General features: G+C 49.9%; 1 protein-coding gene across 2 annotated transcripts in view; it reads right to left on the bottom strand.

Annotated features, from left to right (window-relative positions):
- Positions 1–3,341, bottom strand: part of RREB1 (ras responsive element binding protein 1) — a 180,139-nt gene extending 176,798 nt beyond the window's left edge. For both annotated transcript variants that reach the window (XM_033408070.2, XM_033408066.2), the window contains exon 1: positions 2,869–3,341. The gene's annotated coding sequence lies outside the window, so the exon portion shown is untranslated. The remainder of the gene's footprint in view (positions 1–2,868) is intronic.
- Between the last annotated feature and the right edge of the window lie 3,696 nt (positions 3,342–7,037).

Consider the following 7,037-nt stretch of genomic DNA (forward strand, 5'->3'; position numbering starts at 1 on the left):
CAATGAGAAGCCCAGGCACCACAATGAAGAGTAGACCCCGCTCACTGCAACTAGAGAAAGCCCGTGCACAGCAACGAAGACCCCATGCAGCCAAAAATAAATAAATAAGATAAATAAAAGAAAATAAATAACTCTCCAAGCATCGCCTTCCAACCAAGGTCCCACTGATACAACCCTTGTCCAGGCCCTTGGGTCCCAGTGGCAATAGCCACTCATGGTCCCTGACCTCCCATTCCCAACAAAACGCACAAGATTAACCTTCCCCAAATCCAACAGTGACCATGTATTTTCCTTGCTCAAAATCCTGTCACAATTCCCCATTACCTGCAGATGAAGTCCTAACACCAACAGTGGCCCAGGCATTCAAGGTCCCTAACTGGTCTGTCCCTAAACCTATCATTCAAATGACAAATTTCATACTTGATCCATCTCCAGGAGCAAAGACGATCCATTCAAATTCCCCCAATGTTCCCTGCAACTTCCTGCCTCGCGGCTTATCTTCCTTCTACCACTAGGAAGGTCTGTCCTTCTCTAGCTATTAAAATCATGTCCACCCTGGACGGCCTAAGTTCAAGTTCTACCAACTCCCTCGGGAGCACTTCCTGATGGCTGCCACCTCACGGCTACCCAGGACACACCCAGCACTGCCACATCTGAGCCCTTGCTAAGTAAGGGTTTGCCCTCTCCCTTTTACCTTCCCTTTCACCCTCTGCCCTCTGCCCCTCCCTGGAAGTTCCTGAGCACTGTGCGACTGACTTCATTGACAGTCAATTGTACACTAGCTGTCTGGCAACATCTCCCTAAAAAAGAGCAAACCCTCATTCTTACACAGAAACAATACAGGTTCACTGCTACTATTTTAGAGAATAAATAGAAGGAAAAGAATGTTTTTAATCTCTCATTCTACTTCTCAACTCATTTTAACTTTCATCTATGAATCCATCATCTCTTCTTATGCATATAGGCACATATTTTTTCCTGGTGTTTTAACTCCTGAACTGTTAAACTTCTTATATTTATCATCTAGCTGTAACCACCCCCAACTAAAACATATTAGACTTCAGTCTTTTTAGGAACATGAACATGCCTCTCTCCACTGTGTAATCTCCACAGTGCTTAAGTTAACACAGTGCTAGACAAAATAGGTGGCTAAAATGTTTAAAGCACATGTTCACTGAAAAAAATATTTTGGGGGTAGCAGTGAGTAAACAGTTACAAATGCATTGTCCAAAATAATCTATGTGGAAACCTGCTACACATAGGCGATTTCTTGAAAAGTGCCCCCCAAATTATGTAACACGTTTTAAATATACAAGAACACACAATATTAAGGACTCTATTGTCAATCCTTTCTTAACAGATATTTATTCCTTAATTTAACTTGCTTTATAGATCTGATTTATAACTAAAATGAAGATCACCCTACATAGAAATGTTTCATGAATGTAGAAGAAATTGAGGCGTGGGGAGAAGGGATGGGGGGAAAAAGGAAGTCTGCCACTTCATTTTCTACTTAAATTTTCAATTCATTTCTATAGCAACAATGCTGGTTTGAACCAAGATTTGACAGTCTCATTATCTCACACAGAAGGAAATCATGCTCCCTAACAGGGTGACCAAATCTAAGATCATGAACGTCTTCATTTTTTTTTCAAGTTTCCAGAAAAGTTCTGCATAACTCTGCCATTTTCATTCAAATGCAAGACTATCCAGGGTATGGAATTGGTCCGTTTCCAGCTTCAGCTGTTGTACAGTTCAGGAAAACACCATAAGCGAAAATAAAGACTTTTGCCAGTTGAACTGAAGATCCTCTATCTAGAAAGTAATAGGAAAAGTCCAGTCTACTACCCCAAAGCAGATCAAGCATTATTATTCTTACTCCCATTTTACTGAGAAAACACAACAAAGTTAAAAAATAAAATAAAAATAGACTAGGGATGGTTAGATCTCCACAAAAGTTTTCATCACAAAATAACCTCCTCTTTTACATATAAACGTAGACTATGATTCAGTTTACCGAAATTCAACTGACCAATTTTTGCTTCCTATGAACATAGACTCTTTCATGCAAAATGCATCTCAATTTAGTTTTCTTTCTCTAGGGTTGCTTTGGAAACAGAAATTTACATTAAGTGCTAAGTCAGCTAGCTTTTCTTCGGCTAACTCTTAGGATCTCTCTAGAGGATAACACACCCCTCCTGGCTTCTTGAGTAAAACTCCAGCAGTTTCTTCGGAGCCTGAAGCTTCGCGGCTTTCTGGGCCTTGGTTCCGCAGCCCTAGCCTGCACTCTGTAACTGAGGTCTCCTGGACCAAACCAGCAGAAGGAAGAATGCGACAGCTCTCTGGAAAGGTGCTCAAGAAGGGTTCGGGCTGCAGTGCTTCGCAATCTCATTGCTTACTGTTATTTCTTCCTTGACTCTGCTTGCATCACCAGCACCCAAACCCAAAGCCCATCTCTTTAAAAGCTGGACCCTCCCTCTCCTAATCACATGCTCGGGGTGTGAGGTGCCACTGGGCTCCGGAGGGAACTAACTGGACTGCTCTCATTTCTCCTGCTTTGAGGAGGGTTGAGTTTGGGGGGTTTTTTGCTGATTTTTTTCTTCTCCTTTTAATAAAGGCCTTTCCATGTTTGTTTCTCAGGCCTTCCTCAAATACAAAACTGTCACTGTCCCTGTCCCCTGCTTCTGCCGACTCGAAGGTACCAACTTCAAAGGGAGCGTTTGCTAAGAACGTTGGTAAACTTATGGCAGCCCGGGCCTGCATTTGGGAGACTCAAACTCTAACGCAAAGATGTTGAATTTATGTTCTCTGAGACGGCAGAAAAACAAACAAACAAACAAACACACAAGAAGCAGGGCAAAAACCCACCTCCTCTCCAGCTTTTCTTTCACGTCTTGGTTCAGTAACAAGAAAAGTTAATCCGCTCCCTAGTGCAACTGCCGCCTCTTCACCCTCAGGCTCACCTAGAACATTCACTGCATCCTCCCATCCAAGCCAAGCTCGGTTACTGAGGCAACTAAGTTTTTCTTCCCAAAGGGTCACAGGGAAACACATCCCTCGGGATCCCCTGGTAACCGTCCACCGATAAGGCTGGGGAACCACAACGGCAAAAGACTCGCTTTCCAAGGCTTGCGCGGGCCGCCGCTGCCGGTATGGGGGCGGGGGAGGAGGTGCGTGCGGGTGCGCAGCGTCCAGTTACATTCCTGACCCACTTTCGCATCCCCTCCCTCCCCCTCCTCTTCCTCCTCCTCCCGGGCAGGCCGCGAGGGCACCAGCGCCCCGGAGAGCCACCCGCGAGCTCTCCCTAGGCCGCCGCGGGCGGGGTGCGCGCGGCGTCGGGCTCCGCGGGGGACCGGGAGGGAGGGGGAGAAGAGAGGAGGGAGGGAGCCCGCCGCCACCCCCACCCCACCTCCACCCCGGCTTCCCCTGCGCGGCCCCTCCCCCGTCACATGGGCTCGCGAGCACCTGTTGGCGACCTCAGCCCCTTAGCGGAGCCCCTCCCGCCTGCCTGGCGAAAACCCCCGCGGGAGGCGATGGGAACACTGCCCGGTTCTCGCTCTGCAAACCCCGCTTCGCCCGGGGAGGGCGCGGGGGTCGGGGGGCGACCCCTACCCAACTGGTCAGCTTTACAAAGTGCGAAAGCGCCCTGGTCGCGCGGCGATCCGCCCGCCGCCGCTTCCCCCTCCCTCGGACGGAGCGGGGAGGTGGGGTGCGCCCGCCCCCAACCCGACTCCGCTGGAAACCTGGGCTCCTGGCGGGCGCCGGGCGGGGATGCTGCCGAGTCCGGGCCGGGGCGGCGGGGGCGAGGGCAGGCAGCGGGTGGCGACGGGTGGGGTGTGTGTTTCGAGTCGCCGAGTCCAGGAAGGGGGCGGGAAGCTGCCGTCTCAGCTGCAACTTCTGAGCGTGCAAAGCAACTCAGCAACTTTGCCTGCGCCGCGCCCCTCCCCCGCGCCGCCGGCCGGGCCGGGGGCTGCGCTGTGCCTGGGGCCCCGGCGACAGGCCCGGCGGGGAGCAGATCGGGGTGCAGGCGAGCGGGCCGGGGGCCGGGCCCGGGCTGCAAAAGTGGCCCGGCCGCCCCGGGGGTAAGACTGGGGAGCGCCGCCCGGTCCCGGCGCCGCGCACGCCCTCCGCCGCCCCCACCGGGCCCGTCGCGCCCGCCGCCGGACTGTGCGCCGGGAAGGGGGCGGAGGATGGCTGCGGAGCCATGGAAACTGCCGGGTGGATAAATAAGGAGAGGGCCGCGCGGGGCCGTCCCGAGCTGCCAGCATCTCGGCGGCGGATGCGGCGCCCCGGGAAGCGCGGCCGAGCTCGCACAAGTGTCCCTCCCGCCCGGAGGGAGGCCAGCGGTGGAGACCGGCCCCCGGAGGGGAGAGGGCTGCGAGGTGGAGGGCAAGGCGAGGGTGAAGGTGACCCGGGCCTCCCGGGGTCAGCGGCTGTTTGTTCCGGTCCCGAAGGACGGCGCGAGGCCCCTGCCGGTCCTGCCAGCCCGGAGGCCTGGGGAAAGCCCCAACTTCGCGTCCAGAAAGATGGACTCGTCCGGTTCAGGCATTCGGAGGGGCTGAACTTGGGCATCAGGGGAAGATGGAAAGCCTGGGCCAGCCTGGGGTGGGACACCCCGGCCCCGAAGCCCTGCCCGCACACCCTCCGGAGGCAGATTGGCAAGATGGGGAAGGATGGAAACGGGCTGACTTGTGTCGGGCCCTTGCACTCCTGTACGAGGAGCCTGCACAGCCCGGCCCGGCGCCGCCCCCTTCCTCTGGAAGCCGATTTACGAATCCTCCAACCTTCCCCCAGCACTCACAAACTTCATCTGACTCACTGTGGAGTTACTGATGCTTTACGCCCAAACCTATTGCTTGGGAAGTGCTAGGGATTTTTTTTTTTTTTTTTTTTTTTTTTGCGGTACTCGGGCCTCTCACTGTTGTGGCCTCTCCGGCTGCGGAGCACAGGCTCCGGACGCGCAGGCTCAGCGGCCATGGCTCACGGGCCCAGCCGCTCCGCGGCATGTGGGATCTTCCCAGACCGGGGCACGAACCCGTGTCCCCTGCGTCGGCAGGCGGACTCTCAACCACTGCGCCACCAGGGAAGCCCAGTGCTAGGGATTTTAATCGTGGGTTAGGAAATTGAGTCACTTCAGGGTGTGGGGCTCTTTTTTAAAAAAATTTATTTATTTGGGTGTGCCGGGTCTTAGTTGCAGCATGTGGGATTTGTTCCCTGACCAGGGATGCAACCCGGGTCCCCTGCATTGGGAGCACGGAATCTTAGCCACTGGACCGCCGGGGAAGCCCCAGGGTGTGGGGCTCTTGAGAGGCAAAGGGGTGGCTTCGGGTGAAAGTCAGCTACCTGTCACCCCGCAGGATGATTTAATTACATGACTTCTTAATTTAAAGAACTTTACAAGCTCATTGAGGACAGCTGGACAGTTAGAGTCTGATGTGAACCTGGAAGTTACTTTTTAACTGAACAAGGTCTATTTTGCACCAAAAACGAGTGAGCAGTACACTGGTCCCTTGGTATCAGGGGTCTTGGCTCCAGGAACCCCCGCCAATACCAAAATCCAGGGGTCCTCAAGACTCATGTAAAATGGTGTGATATTTGCATATAACGGATGCACATCCTCCCCTGTACTTCAGATCACCTCTGGATTACTTATAACACCTAATGTAATATAATTATAAATAAAATAAATGTTCTGTAGATAGTTGTTGGCCTTCAGCAAATTCAAATTTTGCTTTTTGGAACTTTGTGGAATTTTTTTTTTCAAGCATTTTCTATTCGAGGTTGGTTGACTCCAAAGGTTACAGGGAGGGCCAATTATCTTTTTTTTTAACTTCAAAATTTTTAGTTCTTTTACTTCTTAATGGGAAAAAAATACCCTTTTACTGTCTTCCTCTGGAATAATTGTAAAAGCTCTAGGCTAAAGCGTAGCTTCCAGAGTGTTCCAGAGAACACCAGATCCTCGGTATGTCCATAGGTGATGTTTGAAAAAAGGTTCACGTTTCATCTATTCCAAGATGCACATATTTTCAAATTTTGACATCTCTAATGTCCTATTTGGTAGCATCACTGAGTCCTAGTTTAACTGGAACTGTTTTTTTAGTGGGACATGAAATCAGGAAGTTTGAGAAATGCTGAGTTAAACAACTATATTTGTTATACAACCAAGAAATGCAACAAATAGCTTTACAGCAAGGCCTTTCAGAGTCTTCCGTGTGCTAAGGTGTTTGGGAATCACCAAGGAGAGGTTATGCAGACTTTCCTAAATGTATCTGTCCGGTCACTGGTTTTGTGAGCATCGTTGCTGAGGACTCATTTTCCTTTCAGGAAATGCTGCTCTAGGGGTTGTCCCAGATTGGAACACAGTGAAGGGAAATGTTCACATTTCAAAACTGTGCCTGCGGATAATCTGGAATCTTTAAGTGATAAACTAAACTTAGTGACCTAACAAAAAAGAAAGAGCCCATTTAAGGAAATCATAGGCAGAACTGGTCCCATTCAGCTGCAGTAGAAACTGAATCGGGAGCATCTTTTCATCTAATTCAGGGGACATTTAGTTCATCAGAAAATGCATGTAGCTGATACATACAGTTGCTGTTACACTACCTCCTGCAATATTTTGATTTGTGGAAGTTAATAAAGATGCCTTATTCAAATTAGACTGGCACTAAGCTACTAACCGATTACTCCAAAAAATTCCCCTCAAATATCATTACTGAAAAAATAAAGAATGGTGATGGGTACCTAGAAGTGTAATTTTAATTTAAAAAAAAAGAAGAAGAAGAAGGAAAGAAAGGCATATAAAAATTTCCAAAGAGAGGAAATTTAACATAGGAAAGAAAAAAAATGCCTATCGTTCATCCCTTAACAAGGGTTAGAGGCAAGGTTGGACTTCCATCAGTGAATACAATATTCTACTTGGAATGTTTCAAATACAAATAATAACACTGAATATTTTTCAGTATGTAATATAAAAGGAACATGTTCATATACCAACGCATTCGCCCTACAATAATCCTACAAGGTAGATGGAGCAGTCA

This window comes from Orcinus orca, chromosome 10 (genome assembly GCF_937001465.1).
Source record: "Orcinus orca chromosome 10, mOrcOrc1.1, whole genome shotgun sequence".
Classification (NCBI taxonomy): domain Eukaryota; kingdom Metazoa; phylum Chordata; class Mammalia; order Artiodactyla; family Delphinidae; genus Orcinus; species Orcinus orca.